We start from the raw sequence: 24,588 nt of genomic DNA on the forward strand, positions 1-24,588 counted from the left end.
ATTACTAACAACTCACCAAGTGATCTGCCAGATAGATTGCTCAGGACTGGATCACGTGTACTCTTGGCGGGCATTTACAGCCAGCGTCCAAAACTCCTCATGCAACGCTTCCATTCAAGTGGAATCGAATGAGATGCCGCTGAACGGGATACTGCTGGAAGCCAAGCAGAAACCTGTGTGAACCAGCCTTCAACATGCCCGAGAACCATTGGTAATAATTTAATTTTGTAATTGTTTGCCATTCTTAAATTGAATGATAAAGAAGTAACCAGTTGTTTACCATTTGTTTCAACCTACTTCAATCTAGCATTTGTAGGTAGCTTTAGCTGCTCTGTGTATTCAGTGCTGTCTGTGGGAGAGTCTGTCTTTACACACAGAACAAATGGCACAGCTCAGGGGGAGGGAAGGTAGTAGAGAGGTAGTAGAAAGGCTGGGAAGAGAGATTTCAGCACTTATCTTTCAAGATAGAACAGTGGATACTTGAATCCACTACAGCATCATTTTAATGTTATCATTATCATATCATTATCATTATAATGTTACCTTTCCCACTAGGTGCTTCCATCTGTTCTGATGGATCACACATAGGATTTGAAAAGCAAGGTAACATGAAAGTCTATTGACTTTCATGGTACTGTTCACATTAGTTAATGCCTTCCACAGCGTTACGGTGTAACGCCTCCGGGAACATTTAATCGCACAACGCAACTGATATCCCGTTGGGTGAATTAGAAGTAGCGCCGGTAAGAGGCGTCGAAGCGCAACTTCCCTTAGTAACACGTGCACGAAATTGGGTTCATGCATGCATTAGCTAGTGCGAAAGGACCTTTAGAGGATGTATGCAAGCAACTAAAGTTCAGAACTCCTGTAGATCACAATGGCCTCAATTCACTAAGCTTATCTCCTGTCTTTAATAACTCTTCTAGAGTTGTTACCATGGTGATAAGGCATGTAGTATTCAGAAAACATTTTACCTCAGGCAAACCTTAACCAGTTCGCATTCAGTCGTTTTTCGCTTCATGCATCCGAACAATGTTCACCTCCCATTCATTAGCCTATAACTTTATTACTACTTATCACAATGAACTGATCTATATCTTGTTTTTTCCGCCACCAATTAGGCTTTCTTTGGGGGGTACATTTTACTAAGAGCCACTTTACTGTAAATGCATTTTAAAAGGAAGAATAAGAAGAAAACGGAAACAAATCATTATTTCTCACTTTTCGGCAATTATAGTTTTAAAATAATACATGCCTCCATAATTAAAACCCACGTATTGTATATGCCCATTTGTCCCGTTTATTACACCATTTAAATTATGTCCCTATCACAATGTATGGCGACAATATTTTATTTGGAAATAAAAGTGCATTTTTTCCGTTTTGCATTCATCACTATTTACAAGCTTATAATAAAAAAAAAAAAAGAAATATTTCATCTTTACATAGATATTTAAAAAGTTTAGACCCTTAGGTAAATATTTGTGTTTTTTTTTTTTTTTAATTGTAATGTTTTTTTTTTTTTTTAATTAAACATTTTATGTGGGTATTTTTGGGAGGGTGGGATTGAAATTGTATTTTTTTTGTAAATATATGTGTATTTTTATTTTTATTTAACATTTAGATGTAGTTTACTTTTTGGCCACAAGATGGCAGCCATGAGTTGTTTACAGTGACGTCACTCTAAGCGTACCACGTACGCTTAGAGCGACATAGGAGGCAGAAGAAGCGTAGCTTCCGAGAGAAGCTGTCGCTTTTTCTGCGGGGGAGAGGAATCAGTGATCGGGCACCGTTGCCCGATTCACTGATTCACTGGCTAACAAACCGCCGGCCGATCGCGCGCGTGCACGCGCGCGATCGGCCGCGTGGACGCGCAGGAGCGCACATGGCTTCCTGGACGTGAGTTTCACGTCCAGGAATGTGAAATAGTTAAGTTAACTCTTCTGACTTTAAGTTAACTCTTTAATCCTTAAAATAACTCCAGAGTTAAAGACAGGCTGTTCATTAACTGCGTGTGAAAATAACTACAGAGGAGGTAACTTAACTACAGAGGAGGTAAATTAACTACAGATGAGGTAAATTAACTACAGAAGAGGTAACGTAAGGAATGAAGAGATAAGATAACTCTCTTACTGTGTGGAGGTAAGTTTTCTCTTGCCTTATTATCTCCAGCATGATCTTAGTGAATTGAGGCCATTATATGCAATAAAAGAGACAAAGAAGCAGACTATTATCAACGAAGCAGCTCATTTGGGCATTCGCTCACTGCTGTGTAGTGTCCTATGTATAGGAAGGCTTGCTCCTATGTAAGGAAGGCATGCTCTTTACATAGCAGCGAGCGCTGCTATGTAAGGCATCCTTAAAGAGGAACTCCAGTGAAAATAATTTAATTTAAAAAAGTGCTTCATTTTTACAATAATTATGTATAAATGATTTAGTCAGTGTTTGCTCATTGTAAAATCTTTCCTCTCCCAGATTCACATTCTGACATGTATTACATGGTGACATTGTTACTGTGGGCAAGTTATGTAGCTGTTTCTAGCTGCTCTGGCTGTTACAGACAGCTTTAAACAGCCATTTCCTGTCTGTGAACATTGTTACATTGTGGCAGTTTGCCCAGAGTACCGCGGTATTCAGAGCCTCTTGTGGGAGGGGTTTCAGCACAAAATTAGTCACACAGCGCCCCCTGATGGTCTGTTTGTGAAAATCATTCTATTTCTCATGTAAAAGGGGGTATCAGCTACTGATTGGGATAAAGTTCAATTCTTGGTTGGAGTTTCTCTTTAAGCCTCATTCACATCATTCAGCGCAGATGGCTGTGTGATCAGAATGCAACGCATAAGATCGCACGCCATCTGCGCTACTATGCGTTGCAGATCCCATTTACTACAGTGAACGGGATCTGCGCTGCGATTCCCGAAAATGCATGCAGCAGTGTGATAGTGTATCGCACTGCTACACAGCGCATATGATAGAAACGGTAGAAGGGATGTCTATGCCCTTCTACCGTTCTTGCATGTTGCACACTATGTGCGATGCCAAAATGCGCACGGCAGCGCACATAGTCTGAACGAGCCTTAATTGGCCGCTCCTTCACATTAAGGTGCGCTGCTTTAGCAGTGCAGCTTAATGAATCAAGCCCCATGTTCTTAAATACACTTTATTAATTTTCAAATCTGGATTCTTCTTGTAGACCATTTGTCACCCAATGGCTCCTGCAGCAATCCAAAATACACCATTATGGCCTTTTCTATATAGACTGGTAAGGTGCTTGAGTGCCACCATAATCTTCTGCATGTCATCTGGAGGAAAGGTGAGGAAGAGGTCAGCAGGTCACCACACTGCACCTTTTTTTTTTCTTACTTCACAATATGCTATCTGCTATCTCACCAGAAAAAAATGTATAAGCATATTTTCTTTTCAGAAATGTTGATAATAAAATAATAAAAGAAAACAATTAATTACACATTTACAATGAGAAGACATTTTCCTCTGACTCCACTCTGCCAAGTAGCTGAGCTGGAGCAATATACCATATGACAAAAACATTCCCTGCTGAGAGAATATGTATATCTGTGCATACAGGAAGCTGTTGTGTAAATATTATTTAATCCAAACTATAAAATCACTGGGGAGTAGTACAAACAATGCAATCACTGATTAAACAAACCCTGCTCTTGCTGAAGTGCTTGTGAGATAACCACCAGCCCCCTCCAGAGAATTGATAAGAATGGAAATGGATCAATATAGATCCTTGTTTGCAAAACCCTCTTTCCTGATAACATAAGCCTCCTTCCCCCATCTTCTGGAGTTTGCATAATGGAACCATATAGAAACTAGTCTGTATGTATGTGAGACAAAGGCTAAATAATAATAATATGATAATAATGGTGTTTACCCCAAATTGGCCCTAGGCTGTGGGAGGAATACTAGACTGTGAGCTCCTCTGAGGGACTGTTGCGTTCAGTTTGATAAATGAAAATCTAGGACCCCAGCTGATTTTTGATGGACATATCGACGGAAATTTGATGAGCAAAGTGTATTTATTTTTGATCGCTTTCTGGTGCATTGGGAACGCAAGGGTGATTGATGGCCTTTTACTGTATCTTTTTATTGCATTGAACAATATATATTGAGGCTATATTACAATCGATATCGAGTAATGCAAGGTGATAAATGCAGTAAATGATGGAAATCAGGGAGGTGTTGATTGTTTATCTGACCAGATTAAAACCTGAAAGTACATGGAGAATCAGTGACATGAATTATTCATGGCACTTTGTATGGACTTTGGGCATGTATAGTGCTTGGGTCCCTTGGGACTGCTGGGCTCTTCAATACAAAATAGAATATTACTAATAATAATGGTTGTCATAAGTGCAATGGACAATTACTCAATAAAAAGTGCGCTCCCTCACTCCTGGTACACTCCCAAATTTCAGGCAAAAAAAATTTGTATTTGATGTATTTGATGTATTTTTGCACTGCAATGGGCATGAACCTGTCATATGTTGTCTGGAGGTATATCATTATTAATGTTGCCGGATTAATATTTAGTTAGTTGGCTTATGTACTAGGTAGATTGTTAATATGCTATGATCGATTTGTATATGCTGTGTTAAGTAGATCGTTTTGCCCATCGGGGTTTGAGGAGAGGGTATAGCCATTTATTAAGCTTGTTGGTGCTTTACAGAAGCTGCCTCTTGGCTTTTAATTGGCTCTACAAGCCGATTTCGTATATTCCATATGACGTCCACGGAATGATGCGGGGGGCGGAGCCTCACTATGTCCAGAGTGAGGGCGATTTGGAGCTCTGCTGTTGAGTGGCAGGCGACCGGAGGCACGCCCAGTCTGACGTGGACGTTTGTAATTGGGCAATGTATTGTTGGGCAGGAAGCAGCGGAAGGCTGCTGGGTAAATTCAAGGGCGGAAGTCCCATGGCGGCCATTTTGGAGATGGGCACAATGCCGATAGGGCAAAGGAATAAGGATACTGGATATAAAAACCACGATTACCCACACGCCTCCAGCCCCTGATGAGTACGGAGGTACGAAACGCGTTGGGCGGAGCTTAGAGGCGTGGGCGAGTCAACATGCTGGATCTGTCTTGCTGATATGCGCATTTTTTACTGGGAAGATGTGAGTGCACTACTTTTAATTTTTTAATAAATGATACAGTTTTACACTATGTCAAGCTCCTTCAGTCATTAGGTCTAACAAGCCTTTTAAGCTGGGAGATCTGTCTGTACCGCTGAAGAAACGCTGTGGAAAGTGTTGGGGATATAGCTAAAGTGTGGCTGCTGTCTTATAATCTGGGCAGCAACCAAGAAGGTGAGAGGCTAGTGGTGGTGGTGTTACAACTTGTACACAGGAGGAGGTGAACTGAACTCGTGGGCCTTTATTGCTGTCTGTGTCTGGGCAGCTACTTTAGATGGTGAGGACCTGTGAGACTCTATCTGTGGTTCAATCACTGTGAGGGTGTCTACTTCACTGTTTGGACATTTTGGAGTGCGTGCTTACTGCATAAAGTTTTTCCTGCTGTCTGTGGCTCGGCAGCGGTAGCACATGGTGGGAACATATATCAACTGAATGTTGGTGGATTAAGGTTTTTGGTTTATATAATAAGTGATAGGCTATTGAAACAGTATCACGCTATGTCTTTGTTTCTCCCCCTTTTTTTCTTATGAATGATACAAACACGGAGTGGAGGAGATACATGTGAGCGCAGGATTATTTTGACAGAAATTGGATTACACACTACATGCTTGGTGACTGATTCTGCGATCCATGGACACGTAAAATGATGAACTGAGCCACATATACGTTTTTTTTTGTTTTTTTTTTATATATTTATTTTTGTTACAATCTTTTGTATATATTTTGCCTGAAATTTGGGAGTGTACCAGGAGTGAGGGAGCGCACTTTTTATTGAGTAATTGTCCATTTTGTAAGCATATTTGGAAGTGCAGCACACTCGCTATGGAGCTATTTAATGTATTCAATAGAGGGCAGATGGATTTAGATACCATCTTCACTAAAGAAAGTAATCCACAGAATGGGAGTGTAGACAATTGTTTTAGGAATATGCACACCTTGATGCACAAGGAGATCAATACTTGGTGGGACATGGCTAGTCTCAAAAAATCAATCAAGGAAGGAATTATCCCTAAGCGGTTCAGATGGGATATTATGGTTTATGATGGTGAGGAAGGAGAGGAAAATGACAGGGAATTGGGAGAATTCCTGAATGAATGTGGAATAAATTTATTAAAAATTCTATTGAAACGGAAAAATGCTAGAGCAGAGAGAATTAAAAATGAGATAGAGGAGCAGAAGACTAAATTAGAGGTCTTTAAGGATACTAATGAGTTTAGACAGCGGACAGAAGAATTGGTTAAGAACCTGGTGAAAACGGACAAAGAAGTCGGTGAGACAAAAGTTGGCCGTTTTCAACGGGACTGGCAAGACTATAAGAACAAACAGGCTTATAGATGGCAGGTAGAACAGTTGAGGAGAAAGGAAAGAATGGAGAAAACAACAGCCAATACGGGTGGATTAGAGCTAAGACCTCCAGGTGAGTATCGTCCATATGACCATGTGGTGCAAGGGGGAGGAGGGGCAATTCCCCGTCAGGTACAATTCAGGTCCCCAAAAGTTGGATATAGGTGGGGAGAAAATCCAAGACCACAGTATACAAACTATGGTAGAGGAAACAGAGGAGCAGGATATGAGAAAGGTGGTAATTATGGTGGGAGTGGGGAACGGAGAGGCCATTATGACCAACCCAGAACCCCGGGATACAGACCGCCCTCTAACTTCCAGAGACCTAGACGGGACTGGAAACCACAAAATACGCAATTCAATACCCCAGAACAGGTGCCCACATTGAACCGATATGACCCTTTAAATGATGTTGGGGATGATTTTTTTGGGAGGATCTGGGACGAGATGAGGGGACAACGAATGGGGGAGGGGGTGACGGACCCGGGCGGGGGAGGAAGAAAGCGAGGAATAGAAGAGGGTGCAGAGGGGGGAGAGGAAAAAAGAAGGAGATAAAGGGAAATGGTATTTTTAACATCAGTCAGATTAAATTGAAACCTGAAGAAGTGGCAATTTTGGACAAAGGCCTTAAGTATGCCCCTAAACAAGGATTGAATAAATTTGGGACATACATTAACATTCAAAAATTTGTGAGGAAACTAAATGTCAAGAAATATTTTATAGGAAAGGGGAATTCTATTAATAGGAGCAATGCAGCAACGGAGTATGTACATACAGACTTACGCAATAAGTCACTGTTTAACCCAGGAGGAAATGGTGCTGGAAGTACTGTTGAAACTTTTAAACGTTTGATAGTAGCTGATTTGGAAAAATTGGAGGACCAGAGAAAGGATAGTGAGCTTGTGACGGCCCTAAAATTGGCAGAAAGGAAAGATCTGTTGGTAAGACCGGCAGATAAGGGGGGCGGGGTAGTTGTCATGAGGAAAGAGCAGTATGTGGAGGAATTGGACAGAATAGTTGGCGATGCATCTACCTATGAAAAATTGAGTGGGGACCCCACCAAGAGATATAAAGATAAATTAAGGAATATTCTGAAAGGGGGTTTGGAGGCAGGTATTATTAATGACACAGAATTTAAATACCTTATGATTGACACCCCAAGAATTCCGGTCATATATCAAAATCCGAAAATTCATAAGGATTTAGAGAAACCCCCGGGGAGACCCATAATAAGTGGGATTGAATCCTTGAACCAACGAGTAGGAGAATATATAGATAGATTTTTGCAGCCAATAGTACGAAAACTTCCACACTTAATTGATGACACGAAACAGATGATTCAGGAGGTAGAAAAGTTGCGGTTAAGAGAGGGTGACCTACTGGTGACTGCTGACGTAGCATCTTTATATACAATAATACCTCATGACCTAGGGTTGCAGGCGGTCGAACATGCTTTGGTAGATGATGGAACTCTTAAAAGGGAGCAAATTCTGTTTATTTTGCGTCTTTTGGAATTCGTGTTGCTTCATAATTATTTTTGGTATGCAGGTTATTATTACAGGCAAACCACGGGATGTGCTATGGGGGCGAAGTTCGCCCCTAGCGTAGCCAATATTTGTATGGACAAATGGGAGAGAGAAGTACTAAGAAATGGTAGGAGCAGGCCAGTAAAAAACTGGTTTCGGTATATTGATGACCTCTGCATCATCTGGAGTGATGGTGCAGAGGAATTCGAGAAATACTTGTGCTGGCTTAACTCTAATGAGAAAGGGATTAGGCTTACGGCGGAATATAGTCAAGACAGAATTTGCTTCCTAGACCTGGACCTATATAGGAAGCATGACAGACTACAGATGAGGACACATTTCAAAAAGACCGATAGAAATGGGTATATTCCCTACTCCAGCTGCCATCATAGGAATTGGCTCACCAATATACCAAAAGGTCAGATGTATAGGATTAGGAGGAATTGTTCAGAGACCTCTGATTTTAGAGAACAGACAGATATGTTAATTGATAGGTTTGTTGAGAAGGGTTATGACAGAGAGAGACTATTGCAGATTAGGGATGCGACTGAGAACATTGATAGGGGACAGATGCTACGAAATGGAAGGAGCAGAATACAAGAAGGGGCCAACTTTGAATATGCTATATTACTGGATTACAATTCTAGATATAACGAGGTAGAACGGGTGTTTAAAAGGCATTGGAACATACTGAAGGCCGACAATGTTTTGGGACCAAAATTACCAGCAAAGCCACGGTTTATATATAGGAAGGCACAAAATCTGCAGCAGATTCTTGTCCCTAGTTTCATAGATGGCCCAAGAGTACAAAGGGGAGACCTATTGGGCAGTAAAGGGTTCTTTCCTTGTCATAACTGTGTGGGATGTAGGGAAGCACAGGGGCATGGAGGACAGCAGTTTGTGGGATGGAGTAATGGTAAAGGATATAAGATAAGGGATTGTATTACGTGCAACACTCATCACGTGGTATATTTGTGTTGGTGTCCATGTGGATACCAATACATAGGGAGGACAACGAGGAAATTGAGGGAGCGGATGGGGGAACATGTACGGAATATTAAAAAAGGTAATGAGGCACATAATTTATCCAAACATTTTTCTGAACATCATGCAAGGGACCCGACAGGGCTGCGGTTTTGTGGAATAGAGAAATTAACATGGAAATGGAGGGGTTGTAACAAGATGAGGGAATTATCTAAGCTGGAATCGCGTTGGATATATGAGATGAAAACCATGCATCCAAGGGGTCTGAACATTGAGTTTGACCTCAACTGCTTTATATCAGATGATTAGGTGGGGGATATGGGGTTAATATATGCCCCCTTTGGTTGGTATCGAGGCCCTTCCTCTCCCCGCATTTCATTCCCTGCCCGATCCCCCCCCTCTCCCCAAAGCCCCCCCCCCCCTTCCCCTTCTTCCTCCCCCCCCCTCCTTTTCTTCCATCTCCCCTTTCCTCCTGTGTGTGTGTGTTTTTCCCCCCCTTTTTTTCCCGTTCCTTTGATCCATTGGGGGACGCATATGTCCTTATGTATCCATGAGTTGGGTGTTGTGGGAGGAGTATAATAGGTGGAACTTAAACATAGTTATTTTAAAATTGTATTAAAAATTGTATTTGATGTATTTTTGCACTGCAATGGGCATGAACCTGTCATATGTTGTCTGGAGGTATATCATTATTAATGTTGCCGGATTAATATTTAGTTAGTTGGCTTATGTACTAGGTAGATTGTTAATATGCTATGATCGATTTGTATATGCTGTGTTAAGTAGATCGTTTTGCCCATCGGGGTTTGAGGAGAGGGTATAGCCATTTATTAAGCTTGTTGGTGCTTTACAGGAGCTGCCTCTTGGCTTTTAATTGGCTCTACAAGCCGATTTCGTATATTCCATATGACGTCCACGGAATGATGCGGGGGGCGGAGCCTCACTATGTCCAGAGTGAGGGCGATTTGGAGCTCTGCTGTTGAGTGGCAGGCGACCGGAGGCACGCCCAGTCTGACGTGGACGTTTGTAATTGGGCAATGTATTGTTGAGCAGGAAGCAGCGGAAGGCTGCTGGGTAAATTTAAGGGCGGAAGTCCCATGGCGGCCATTTTGGAGATGGGCACAATGCCGATAGGGCAAAGGAATAAGGATACTGGATATAAAAACCACGATTACCCACACGCCTCCAGCCCCTGATGAGTACGGAGGTACGAAACGCGTTGGGCGGAGCTTAGAGGCGTGGGCGAGTCAACATGCTGGATCTGTCTTGCTGATATGCGCATTTTTTACTGGGAAGATGTGAGTGCACTACTTTTAATTTTTTAATAAATGATACAGTTTTACACTATGTCAAGCTCCTTCAGTCATTAGGTCTAACAAGCCTTTTAAGCTGGGAGATCTGTCTGTACCGCTGAAGAAACGCTGTGGAAAGTGTTGGGGATATAGCTAAAGTGTGGATGCTGTCTTATAATCTGGGCAGCAACCAAGAAGGTGAGAGGCTAGTGGTGGTGGTGTTACAACTTGTACACAGGAGGAGGTGAACTGAACTCGTGGGCCTTTATTGCTGTCTGTGTCTGGGCAGCTACTTTAGATGGTGAGGACCTGTGAGACTCTATCTGTGGTTCAATCACTGTGAGGGTGTCTACTTCACTGTTTGGACATTTTGGAGTGCGTGCTTACTGCATAAAGTTTTTCCTGCTGTCTGTGGCTCGGCAGCGGTAGCACATGGTGGGAACATATATCAACTGAATGTTGGTGGATTAAGGTTTTTGGTTTATATAATAAGTGATAGGCTATTGAAACAGTATCACGCTATGTCTTTGTTTCTCCCCCTTTTTTTCTTATGAATGATACAAACACGGAGTGGAGGAGATACATGTGAGCGCAGGATTATTTTGACAGAAATAAGTGCAATGGGGTTTTCACTGTAACTTTCCTCAGGCTGGTGTGTTGCGGAGATTACCCTTTGTTGTATTTTACAGATGGTGGTTGTTTCTGGGGGAAAGCGATGAGCTGCTGGTTGTTATGTTTGGGGAGGTGGGCACCCATCCCAACCCCCCTTCCCCCTCGGTGAGCCAGTTTCTCCCAGCAGCCATCTCATGGTCTGCCCATCTGTTACAGGCTTACACTTTTTTGGGAGTAAGGCCTGGTTCACACTGAATGGATAAAAAATTGATCCGTGGAAAAAGTGGTGCGTTAGAATGGACCAGTGTTTAAAAGCCATCAGTTTGTGATCCGTGACCTCCGTGATACCGTTTTTAGTGCCAGTGTGAACCAAGCCTAATGTCATACATGGAGAGCAGACAGGTTGTGAATTTCATGGGTAATGTCAGTGGGCAGGGCCAGATTTACCATAAGGCACTGTAGGCATGTGCCTATAGGCGCCTAATGATGCAAAGGCTGCTCACTCTCCTCCCCTATGCAGAGTCTTGAGCAGAGCGTAAATGAGAGGTTACTCATTCAGCTCTCAGCATTCCACTGATGAAATCTCCCTTCAGTCGGGGGCAATACTAGCTACTTAATACTGAGAGAACCTCTGGCTACCTAATGCTAAGGGACAACTGTAGCCACCACAGGCAAAGGAAGTAAGGAAGAAGTGACAGCTGAGCTAGCCAGTCAGCACACCTGTGGTGCGGTTCAGCGGGGGTCTGTAGGTTTATGGAGGGCAAAGTCTAGGTTGCCAGGACATCTATGCCTAATGGCCCATACACACGGGCTACAACTGTCGCCGCAACCACGTGGCACGCGCGTGTTGTGGCGACAGGTCGCCCGTGTGTATGACACGCGCGCCCCGAACCGTCGCTACTCAGAGCTGTCGCCGGGTAATTGACTTGGTCAATCGCCTGCAACAGCTGTCGCCGCAACTTCGATGCAACTGTCGCTAGTCCGCCGTGTGTATGCGGACTAGCGACAGCAACTCCATACACAATGTATGGAGCTTCCGGCGGGGGGGGCGGCGGGTGGGAGGAACCTTTGGAAACAGCTTCCGCCGCATCTCTGTCCCTCTGTGCTGTTGCACAGAGGGACCTGGCGACGAGCTGTCGCTGCTAATTTTTTTTTTCCCGCGACTGGCAACATTTGCTTAAAGGGACACTTAAGTCAAACAAAAAAAATGAGTTTTACTCACCTAGGGCTTCCAATAGCCCCCTGCAGCTGTCCGGTGCCCTCGCCGTCTCCCTCCGATCCTCCTGGCCCCGCCAGCAGCCACTTCCTGTTTCGGTGACAGGAGCTGACAGGCAGGGGACGCGAGTGATTCTTTGCGTTCCCAGACACATTAGCACCCTCTATGCTGCTATATGGTATATGATATATGCTATAGCAGCATAGATGGCGCTATTGTGGCCAGGAACGTGAACAATCACTCGCGCCCCAGCCTATCAGCTCCTGTCACCGAAACAGGAAGTGGCTGCCGGCGGGGCCAGGAGGATCGGAGGCAGGGCCGGATTTAGGCCAAGGCCACCTAGGCCATGGCCTAGGGCACCACAGGAGCAAGGGCACCAAAGCAGCAGGCTAAACTTGTGCAGCATTTGCAAGCTTGCAAATTCTGCAGTGCAGGGAGATCAGGTAAGCGCCTGACCGTGGTACTCTGCTGCCAGCCCCCTGTGCACCGGCCGCCCTGCTCACTCTGCACGTTGGCATTGTGGCTGGCTGCTATGGATTTGGGCAGTATTGCAGAGTTACAAGTGGAAGATGTGGAATGGCAGCTGCTAGTCACTCACATCTCCGCTCGTCTCCAACGTAGAAGCTTCCTCTTCCCATCTGACTCGCTGGTAACATGCTGGCAAGTCACAAGTGAGAGATGCTGGTTGGAGGGACAGATGTACAGCAGCGGCTGATGGAGACGGAGGGGAAGAGGAAGCTTCTGCAATGGAGTTGAGTGGAGAGGTGACACTGATGGCTGCTGCGCTGTGGAGGTGAGCTGGCTACCTATACTGAAAGGTGGGAGCGGGAAAGGGAAGGATTAAGGGAGTCATCTAGCTACCTATAATTGAGGGGGAGGGATTGTGGAGATATATTGGGGTGCTGATGCTGTTAAGGATAATACAGTAATATATTTTCATTTTCCCATTTTTATATCTGCTGTGGTATGTCAAAGGTGTAGATATGCAGGCTAGATTCATGGACTGTTCATGTATTTGTGTGGGTGGGTCACTAGACCTACATTTGCATCTAAAGAGGTCTTCAGTGAATACGACCAGTCACCTTCAATAGGCAAGGAAGCACCTCATTAAGCCACTAGCAGTCACTTTTGATCTACTGTCCCAGGTGTGATTGTCTGCCTCTGTCTACAGGCAATCTTTTCATGTATGTGCTAATATACACTTTACCCAAGGAAATAATGTGGAGGAAGCTTTTTTGATGTCTGATAGGATACAATCTCACCTATTGAATTCTGCAAACTTCAAGAAGCTAAAGCAGGAACCCCTTTGAAGTTTGCATATCACAAGAAGGATTATGACAAGCGTTCGGTGATGTCACAAACGGGGAAACTGCATTAGTTCCTGGGGGCTGGACATTAAATGCCCCAGGGGACACTTCAGACTATTTAAGGTGGCCCAGGACAGCCACCGGTGTCTTCTCTCGGAGGTAGCGAATAGCTAGAGAGGATCGCGACTTCTGGTCGAAACGGCGTCCTCCCGTCAAACAACGTTCTAACCTAAGCTGGTAACGTTCTTTTTTCCCCCGTTTATTTTTACGCAAATATCCGTGTGTGTTATCTTTGTAACTTTTATCTTGTAACTATTTTTACTTTGTTTTTTGTAATCTTTTTGTATATATTAAGTTCTGCATTGTTCTATGTTTTTCTAGAATATTAAATTATTATTTAATAAGTTTGACTTCTGCCGTACTAAACTAACACTCATAGCCTAGAAGAGACTGAAGTGTAACCGTGTATAAGTTCATGCCTAATTGTACGCTTGAGCAACACTACCGTATGAAATTGTAATTGCATTGTGTGTGGGGGCGTTTGTCATACGTTGGCCTAAGCGCGCAGTTGACCCAACGTACGAACAACGCCAGTGCGAGTAGCGACAGCAGAGTGGCTAACAGTATCGTTCGGAACGACTGTTAGTGGGTCTTTGCTTCACGACAGTGTAAGATTGCAACTGTGTGTGTGTGTGGGTGCGTGGCGTTCCCGTATTTGGCCTAAGCGCAAAGCTGACCCAAATACGAAAACGCGGGGTGCGCGCTGAGGACTCGACAGCAGAGTGGAAGTGTCTAGCGAACCGCTAGTGGTGGCAGTGAGAGGTGTTCTGAGGGGTCCCAGCCTTGTTTTAGCTTGACTAAGGCTGCTTCCCCTCTCAATCTGGTCAAACCCGCAGTCGGGAACCGTATACGCAGGCGTGCCGCGGGCCGGTTCCTGACATAATTGGCTGGCAGTGGTGGGATCGTTTAGTACATTAGTACGCAGTTTAGCTCGCTATTCTGAGTACTAAAGGCTGGAAGCTTGCTAGAAGCAACTAGCCTACAGAAGTCTACTCAGTGCAGAATCTATATACTTTTTTTTTGGTTCAAAGATACACACTTGGTGTTTGCTTTCCCTCCCCCCTTTTTTCTTTTTATTTTGTGCAACACGATGGCTCAGAAAGCATCCAGCTATGCAAGGCAAAACAAAGAGATACTACTCAACCTGTGTGAGCACAAAGGCATCAAGACGGTGAGCGGCCAGACTAAGGAGCAGTTAGTTCGTGCGCTCGAGGAGTATGATGAGGCAGAGCAAGCCCGTGCTTCAACGTCAGTGGATGCAGCTCACGACCCGCCAGAGGAGGAATCACTCCCGCTACAGGATGCGAGTGGAGATGATGTCCTGGATGATCCACCGAACACTGAGATGACATCTCTGGAAGCTGATCTACAGCTACTGAACTCGGCTGATCCTGAACTGCGCCTAAAGCTGATCCTACTGCACCGACAGGCAGAGAAGGAACAAGCGGCACAGCGACTCCAGGCCGAGAGGGACAGACTCCAGGCCGAGAGGGAACAAGCTGCACAGCGACTCCAGGCCGAGAGGGACAGACTCCAGGCCGAGAGGGAACAAGCTGCACAGCGACACCAGGCCGAGAGGGAAAGTGCTGAACGGCAACACCAGCTGGAGCTGGCTAAACTTCAGCAGCAGAACCGGTCTGCTGGACCCGCAGAACGCGAAGGTGAGCGAGTCCACAGAATCCCCCTGGATAAGTTCCCCGCTATGGACAAGGACTCTGACATAGACACTTTCCTACAGGGGTTTGAAAGGACTTGTCGGCAGTATGGGGTGCCCCGTGAGCAGTGGGCAAGATACCTCACCCCAGGGCTGAGAGGCAAGGCCCTGGAGGCGTTTGTGAGTCTCCCCCAGGAGGAAGAAACAGACTTTGAGGCAATTAAGAAAGCCATCATTGCACGATACCACCTCACGCCAGAGGTGTATCGAAAACGTTTCAGGACAGTGCAGCGAGGTCCTAATGACAGTTACCTGGATCACGCGTGCAACCTGCGCACTGCCTTCCAGCAGTGGTTAAAAGGACTGTCAGTCAAAACCTTGGATGCCCTGCAGGAGCTGATGATAAAAGACCAGTTCCTACACACCTGTCCTGTTGAGGTCCGGCTGTTTGTGCTGGATCGAGAACCAAAGACAGTGGATGAGGCTGCGGAAATGGCCGATGCCTACACCGCCCATAGAGCACCTGAGTCCCGGAGGACTACTACGCCCAGCTGGAGAGGAGGACAGATTGCTAAACCTGTTTCACCCAGCACCCAGAGGAGGCAAGCTCCGCTGTCTCCTGGATTCAAGCAACCTGACACTCGGAAATGCTTTGTATGTGACAGGGTGGGTCATATCAGCACGACTTGCCCAGAGAGGAAAAGGGAGGCCCCAAAATCCAGTGAGGCCTCAAACCCCCGTGAAGTCCCAACTGCTCTGTGTGCTACCAGGAATGCCACTGGCTATGCAGAGAATCTGCAGCGTGTCACGGTTGGGGGTACAGTTGCCACTGGGCTGAGAGACACTGGAGCAGAAGTGACTCTCATCCATCCCCAGCTTGTGAACCCGGAGCAGTACATACCTGGGAAAATGATTGCTGTCAGAGGAATTGGGGGTGTCACCCCAGCCATACCCACCGCCTTGGTCCACCTGAATTGGGGGGCCGGCAGCGGATTGAAAGAAGTTGGGGTAACTGACAAAATCCCCACCAATGTTTTGCTGGGTACTGACCTGGGACGGTTAGTAGCCCGGTATGAGCCTAATCCAACCCCCGTGGAGCCTGCATCCCCAGCAGAAGTTCAGGACTCTTGCAAGGTACTGTTTGATAATGCTGTGCAAGTGGGGAGTGCTAGTGGGGCCCCAGGGACTAGGGACTGTGTTCTAGGAGCCAGCCCTAGTGATTCTCCAGTGCCTAGGCCTGGAGTGGGACATGTTGATACAAAGAATGCAGAAATTGATAATGTCATTTGTGACGCACGGACTATCGAGGCGATCGATGCAAGAACTGTTGATGCTACTTGTGAAGTGCTGAGTAGCAATGTGTGTAATGATACAGATAATGTGGATGTTGTATGTGATGTCCCAAATGACAATATATGTAGGGCTGATAATGCTGATGTCATATGTGTTGTGCTACATAATGCTGTGTGTCAGGTGGACACTCCGTCGGCTGCAGGAGTAACCAGCCGGGCTCGCTGGGCTGCAGCAGATGGATTGCCCACTGAAGGGGCAGACGGCACCAGGCCAGATCTTTCCCCTTCAGATGTTTTTAAGACCAAATGTGATGTGATTCATGATGTGTATAATGTGGGCACTCCCTCAGCTGCAGTGGTAACCCGCAGCGCTAGCGGGTCTACAGCAGAGGGACTGTCCACCGAAGTGGCAAATGTTGCTGGGTCAGCCACATCCAATTCGGAACCTGGCCCGGAGGGCCCAGGAGCCTCTCCGTCTGCAGCCTTCCTGGAATGTGTGACAGGCAGCACTGAGCTCTCTGGGGCTGTTCGATTTGACAGCAGCCTGGAAGAGCTCAGGGGGCTAGCCAGCAGGTCACCAGCTGGGAGGGGCGGGCTGAGAGGGTCCTGGGAAGTTATTCCCTCTGAGCTGTCCGAAGTGGAGGAGGCAGACCGGCAGATAATCGTTCCCCAAAGGGACCGAGAGATAGGTCCTGCCACTATAGAGAGAGTGCGTGTAGCGACTGTGGGGACCCTTCCCCAGCTGCAGCACTGTCTTTATGGTCACGAATTCACGGTCGTCACTGACCCGCATTCCCCTGGTTACGTCAGGTTGCCAAGGGCAACGACACATTGCAGCAACCTGACCTAGCTTTCCAGTCGTGTAGCTTGGAGCTAACTGACAGGTGGGGAACCCTCCTGAGGATGCTAAAGGGTTACCCCACCCGGCCAGGCCGTCAATGTAGGCTTTGGCAGGATGATTCGTTAGAACCACCTGCCAGTGCTATCTGGAAGGGGAGCAATCATGGGAATGCTGATGGACTGTCCCGTCAAGCAGAACCAACAATGTAGGTGCTGGCAGGATAATCTGGGAAGATCATCTGCCTTGCACCAAGTTAACGGTGGAGGTGTGGAAATATATTGGGGTGCTGATGCTGTTAAGGATAATACAGTAATATATTTTCATTTTCCCATTTTTATATCTGCTGTGGTATGTCAAAGGTGTAGATATGCAGGCTAGATTCATGGACTGTTCATGTATTTGTGTGGGTGGGTCACTAGACCTACATTTGCATCTAAAGAGGTCTTCAGTGAATACGACCAGTCACCTTCAATAGGCAAGGAAGCACCTCATTAAGCCACTAGCAGTCACTTTTGATCTACTGTCCCAGGTGTGATTGTCTGCCTCTGTCTACAGGCAATCTTTTCATGTATGTGCTAATATACACTTTACCCAAGGAAATAATGTGGAGGAAGCTTTTTTGATGTCTGATAGGATACAATCTCACCTATTGAATTCTGCAAACTTCAAGAAGCTAAAGCAGGAACCCCTTTGAAGTTTGCATATCACAAGAAGGATTATGACAAGCGTTCGGTGATGTCACAAACGGGGAAACTGCATTAGTTCCTGGGGGCTGGACATTAAATGCCCCAGGGGACACTTCAGACCAGGCTTTCTCAAACAGGGTTCCCTGGAACCCCAGAGTTCCTTGAGGACTCTGCAGGGGTTCCTTGGCATTTTACCCCATCGTGGGGGAAGTATAATCGAGCACACTATAATAGGTGGTACTGTAACAAGAAGCACTAAATTGGGGGGTCAGGAGACAGTATAATGAGTGGCAGTGTAATAGGGGATAGTGAAATTAGCAGCCTAACCTACTTAAAGACCATGCCTCATGAAAAATAAATGTAGGGGTTCCTTGAGACCAAAAAATTGTTTTCAGGGGTTCCTTGAGATCCAAAAGTTATTTACAGGGTTCCTGCAAAGTAAAAAGGTTGATAAAGGCTGCTTCAGACTATTTAAGGTGGCCCAGGACAGCCACCGGTGTCTTCTCTCGGAGGTAGCGAATAGCTAGGGAGGATCGCGACTTCTGGTCGAAACGGCGTCCTCCCGTCAAACAACGTTCTAACCTAAGCTGGTAACGTTCTTTTTTCCCCCGTTTATTTTTACGCAAATATCCGTGTGTGTTATCTTTGTAACTTTTATCTTGTAACTATTTTTACTTTGTTTTTTGTAATCTTTTTGTATATATTAAGTTCTGCATTGTTCTATGTTTTTCTAGAATATTAAATTATTATTTAATAAGTTTGACTTCTGCCGTACTAAACTAACACTCATAGCCTAGAAGAGACTGAAGTGTAACCGTGTATAAGTTCATGCCTAATTGTACGCTTGAGCAACACTACCGTATGAAATTGTAATTGCATTGTGTGTGGGGGCGTTTGTCATACGTTGGCCTAAGCGCGCAGCTGACCCAACGTACGAACAACGCCAGTGCGAGTAGCGACAGCAGAGTGGCTAACAGTATCGTTCGGAACGACTGTTAGTGGGTCTTTGCTTCACGACAGTGTAAGATTGCAACTGTGTGTGTGTGTGGGTGCGTGGCGTTCCCGTATTTGGCCTAAGCGCAAAGCTGACCCAAATACGAAAACGCGGGGTGCGCGCTGAGGACTCGACAGCAGAGTGGAAGTGTCTAGCGAACCGCTAGTGGTGGCAGTGAGAGGTGTTCTGAGGGGTCCCAGCCTTGTTTTAGCTTGACTAAGGCTGCTTCCCCTCTCAATCTGGTCAAACCCGCAGTCGGGAACCGTATACGCAGGCGTGCCGTGGGCCGGTTCCTGACAGGGATCATCAGGCTACCTATACTAGAGGGAAAGGGGGAGAGGTCATCTGGCTATCTATACTACAGGGGGGCGGCTGTTGACAGTGGCCTAGGGCGGTAAAGAATACAAATCCGGCCCTGATCAGAGGGAGCTGGCGAGGTCACCGGACAGCTGCAGCGGGCTATTGGAAGCCCCAGGTGAGTAAAACTCATTTTTTTTGTTTGACTTAAGTGTCCCTTTAAAGGCTTAAAGGCTCCTGTGATGTAAATCTGGCCTGTCAGTGAGTGGGCATTTTATCACAAAGAAGATTTATCTGCAACTCAGCATTTATGTAGAAAAATATTGGTAAACTGGTCAACTCCATAATGGAGGATCGTAATGGTGTGGGCTGTTGGTGGGGGTGACCGGCATTACTTGCCTATGGGGGGCTGCTCTCTAGTGTCATCCATATGGGATTTGCCATCTTATATATTTTGGCATAAAGGTGCTTGAGCCTAAAGACTTAGCAGTGGTGATCCTGGTTATTATGGACTGGGACCCACAGGGCATTCATGTAATAAAGGCATCTGGAAAAAGGGGTAGAGGTGATTAAAACTGCGGGTGCGGAGGCTTCGCGCCCACTATGTATGCCGCAATTTGCATTGTGGGTAGTTTAAATTTCCCTTCCTTGCAGCAAATTGCGGCTTTTATAATGGGTGCCTTTTCTTTCCAAGGCGGCTCCTCCACCCATTTTTCTGGCTCTGCCCACAGGAGCTGTTTCAGCTGCGCTTTGGGATTGCCAGTGATTCTAAAAAGCACTAGGCTAATGAAAGTCAATGGATGTGATTGCACATGAGCAATTACAACTTCCCCAAATCGCAGTCGGAGGTCTTGCAGTATTTTTGGAGTGCTTTTGCTTCAAAATGAAGCATAACTGCAAAATCACTGTTCAATTGCTGTTTAAAGCAATTTTGCAGCAATTTTACAACCTAGAAGCACAAAAAGAACGGAAATCCCTACTGATGAATTCAATTCAAAAGCGTATTAAAAATCACCAGAAATCACTCTGGAAAACGCTGCTAAATAGCTACAAAAAGCACCATGATTGCAATTTGCAATTTCTAGTGAGTCCCACCTCTTATTTTGCTGGTTATGCTAATGTTAGTTGTTTGGATTTACACCCTCTTGTTTATATTGAACCCCAATAAAAGGAAGGAGACTCATTTTACCATTATTTTTGGAATCAAAGTTTTGCTATGTTATTGTGTATTGATCAAACAACCTGAAACAGTCTGTATGCATGTTGGATTATTATGGCTCTGCACAAATTAACAAGCTGACACATCATTGCATTCCAGCGGTTCTGGAGGTGTGTTTAGCTTCTAAGGGTACAATGGTTAATTTGCATATATTCAGCAGTGATGCCCTGGGAGACATCTCAAGCTCACTCCAACCTGAATTATCGCAAATTCTTTCTGTTTTAGGAAAGCAAACTTTTGTTTTTTTTTAACATCTTAGTAAGGGGGCTTTTAGGACCATTGTAGTCCCTTACACACTCCAATGAGTTCTGGGTCACCATGAGCTTGCTGGTGTCTGTACCTCTTATTGTGTTAGGGCCTTTTTCCACTAGCCTGCGATTTGCGATTTGCTTCTGATCGCAAATCGCAAGGTACATTAAACTAATGGAAACTGCAGCAGCATTTTCCATTAGTGCGATCCGATTGCGATGCGATTTTGGTCAAAGCGCGATCGTCGTCCTGCCGCGTTTTGTATGCGATTGAGCTGGACTATAATGTGTATAGTAGCTCAATCGCAATCTCAATCGCATGGTGGAAATTGAAACGCGATTGCGATCGCGATCGGAATCGCGATCGCATTTCATAGTGGAAAAGAGCCCTAAAGGATTGGTAAAGTGACATGTTTTCCCAGCATGCACAGTGCTTGCCTAAAACGTTAGCACTGTATAAATGCATAATAAGAATGATGACATCTGTAAAAAACTAATAACACAACTGTCCATACGGATCATCCTGCATAGTAACATCTGATATGCATTCCCTGCAGAATGGCTGATAACAGTGATGCGTCCCAGCGCACACACTTCCCCGTTCAGCACCCAGCTGGTTAATCTGTCTAATCCTCCTCACAGCAGAAGAAGTCACGCCCGCTAGCCCACATTGGACGAGCTGGATGGAGCTGGCCCTGACTCACACTGTATGCACTGCCTGAGCTGCGCTTTGAAATGAAGTGGAGGCGTTCATATGCCTCTCCCAGCGTCTCACTTCTCATAGGCTGAGAGGGGGAAAGGTTGCTGCAAAAGTTCACACTGTCCCACCAAGAAAGTCGCAAATTGGAGGGACATTTCTCCTAGGAGATAAACTGATGGATTGACTCCCCATTCTGCATCCGTAAACTACTGTCACATTTCTCCAAGGGAAGCACAGTTACATTGCATCGCCTGTATGGATTATGGGATTCTAACCATGACTCAGGTAAGGTACATGTGCTGCTGCTGCTGCCGGGGGAGTCAGCTCTCCGCATGCCATCCGTAACGGGGCAAATTCTCTCCAACTTCTATTGATCAATGACTTGCTTTGTGCAGATTTTAATGAGATCCATTGAAGGGAATAGGGGTTCATTGTCTGCCTCTTCCACAGCGCTGAGATTATGCTAATGAACCTCTGTGCGGAATCATCACGGTTTCTATTATCTGGGAAGTGGCATTGCGAGACTGCGTGCTGACCGATCTCTGCCATAATTACACATGTGTATCATCATACGGTAGTAACTTGCGGTCTCTTGACAACCTGACGCGGTGCATGGGAACTGAGATCGGGAGGGTCACTCGCAAACACTGCTGTAAGCTGGTACACACATTGCAAGTTTCACTTCACATCCTATTTCCGATTAAAAAAATGATTGGACCTGGGAAAGAGAACATACAGCCTACTGATTGCCACCAGTGACTGATCCCAAGCTGAACAGCTTCTGGATCAGAAGCAGATTGGACATGTTGAAAAACATTGATCAAAATATTGGCTATAGTTCCATGTGTATGCCCTTTTGATTCATTTTTGATGGGTATCCAATAGGAAAAATCATTATTTGAAAAAAATTGCATAGGTGTGTACACTTTCTTGCTTTTATATCCGATCGATGTCAGATCTGTATATTGATCTGATCACTGCCTTGACTAGGATCTGAAGTGAACATTGCATGGTGTGTACCAGGCTTAAATGCTCTAGTCAGCATTGTTAATGATCTGACAATACACATTAAAACATGCTTGTGATTGTTTTTTTTTTCCAACTGTTCTCAGCTGTTCCATGCACAGCACAGTACACCCTGGTGAAACAGATGTTTAGGTGTTGTTTTTTTTCAGGAGGGAATCTGTTGAAGGCATTCAAATGAAGAAGTATATTAGTTAATTAGTTGCTGGGCATTTGTCCTGTAGGAAGCCTGGCAAGGCTATTGAGTGTGTGCTGTACTGGCTTTGATCGCTTAGGTGGTAAATAGACAATCGGGGTAACTATGGGAACCTCTGCTGTAGGTTTGTGGGAACAGAATGGATGCAGTCACTTGACAATGGGTAGTTAGTTAACATATTTGCAGTTATGATCTACATTTGGAGGTAAGAAACGATTAGGTTTATAAAGTTGGCACTGAGAAGTTGCCTGTTTCGGTCACTTGACAGCAGGAACTTTCCTAGAGGGAAACACTGAGGACACATTGTATGAATTTGCTCTTTTGTCCGCAAACTTGTGAGTGATAATTCTGTTTAGCAGGAATGTGCTGTGGTATTAAACCACAAGCCATTTGCTGTCTTCAGGCGGGGAGACAAATATTTTGTTGGATTCTTCTTTGTGTGTTGTCATTCTGTTCTGATTGCTTCCTTTGAAGATCCCATTTGTTTAGGATACTTCTGTTTTGTGGATTAAGAAGTCTTACAAAGTCCTTTTACATAGACTTATTCAATATAATCGCACAAAGAATAATGTACATTGTAATCCAGAGCAGCCAATCACATTCGGCTTTTTCCAGTTTAGTATTTTCTGATGTTTAACTAGTAATAAGACAATGAAAAGTATAAGTGACTGACCCCTACGTGCAGAAGGTCACTGGTATGGGTTCCAGCACTTGGCTATAACCTGACTAAAGTGGAGGATTTGAGATGGGCACTATTGTTTGGCTATTGCAAAGGCACAGCTGGCTGTGAAAGTTTTAATCTGTGATGCTTGAATTAAATCCTGGGGGAAATTAATGACACGTATCAGGTGGGGTCATCGACTGGGGCTATGGCTAAAGGCTGGAGGCCACAGTTGGGGAAGGCTAGCTTTAGGTGGTAGCTTGCATGGTTTGGGTTCAGGAAGGAGATATTCTGATGGGTTAGGGTTTAGCATCATGAAGTAGTTATTATTATTATTATTATTATGGAGATTAGGATAAGGTATCATGAAATGTCAGGTGTTAGGAAGGAGTTATCATTAATGGGGAGACTAGAAGGAAGGGACTGGTTAGGGTTAGGCAGTGGGGGAAGTCAGAATTGGGCATGGGGGAGAGGCTTTAGGATTAGGCCCTGCACACATGCTAGATTAAGTGGTTAATAATGACTGTCTCTGCTGAGTATTTTGTGTGTGTGTGTGTGTGTGTGTGTGTACACGTACAACAGCCCTTCCCATCTTGTGACACTTCTTATGCACAACTCTGTCAACCTCTCCCCCGTGTACCATCAGAATCTGTTACTATTCTGGAGGCTAGTAATGTATCTGTACAGCCTTGCCTCTGCACTGTCGCCTAATTGATCGAGTACCAATCTCTCTGATGCAATTCCTCGTATGAGTGTATGATACTTTATGCAATAGGAAGAGGGGAGATTAGGGTCTGGCATCAGAAAAGTGTAGTCATTAATGAGATCAGAAGGTAGGTAATGGTTAAGGTAGCCATACACTGGCCGATTTGCCATCAGATCGACCAGCTGACAGATCCCTATCTGATCGAATCTGATCAGAGAGGGATTGTATGGCTGCCTTTACTGCAAACAGATTGTGAATCGATTTCAGCCTGAAACCGATCACAATCTGTGGAGCCGCCGCTGCCCCCGGGTGCAGCGCGGAGAAGATGCGGAGAAGACGCCCGGGAGCCAGCGTCAGGTAATGTATACCTGATCGGATCGGCCGCCGCTACCGACGCGCTCCCTACCCGCGGGCGATCGAGGGTAATTTCCCGCACGGTGCGATCGAAGGAACCTATCCGATTTCGGGAGGAAATCGGATCGGCGGGTGCATTTAGTGCGAACGATTGGCAGCAGATTCGATCCCAGGATCGAATCTGCTGTCGAAACGGCCGCGAATCGGGCCAGTGTATGGC

General features: G+C 45.4%; 1 protein-coding gene across 3 annotated transcripts in view; it reads left to right on the forward strand.

Moving 5' to 3' along the window:
- MID1 (midline 1) overlaps positions 1-24,588 on the forward strand; it is a 776,611-nt gene that overhangs the window by 455,381 nt on the left and 296,642 nt on the right. The window contains exon 1 of one of the 3 annotated variants that reach the window (XM_068269889.1): positions 21,420-21,713. The exons of the other annotated variants lie outside the window; for them this stretch is intronic. The gene's annotated coding sequence lies outside the window, so the exon portion shown is untranslated. Of the gene's footprint in view, positions 1-21,419; positions 21,714-24,588 lie in introns of those variants that run through there. 3 annotated transcript variants of the gene reach the window in all.

Source organism: Hyperolius riggenbachi, chromosome 2 (assembly GCF_040937935.1).
Source record: "Hyperolius riggenbachi isolate aHypRig1 chromosome 2, aHypRig1.pri, whole genome shotgun sequence".
Classification (NCBI taxonomy): Eukaryota; Metazoa; Chordata; class Amphibia; order Anura; family Hyperoliidae; genus Hyperolius; species Hyperolius riggenbachi.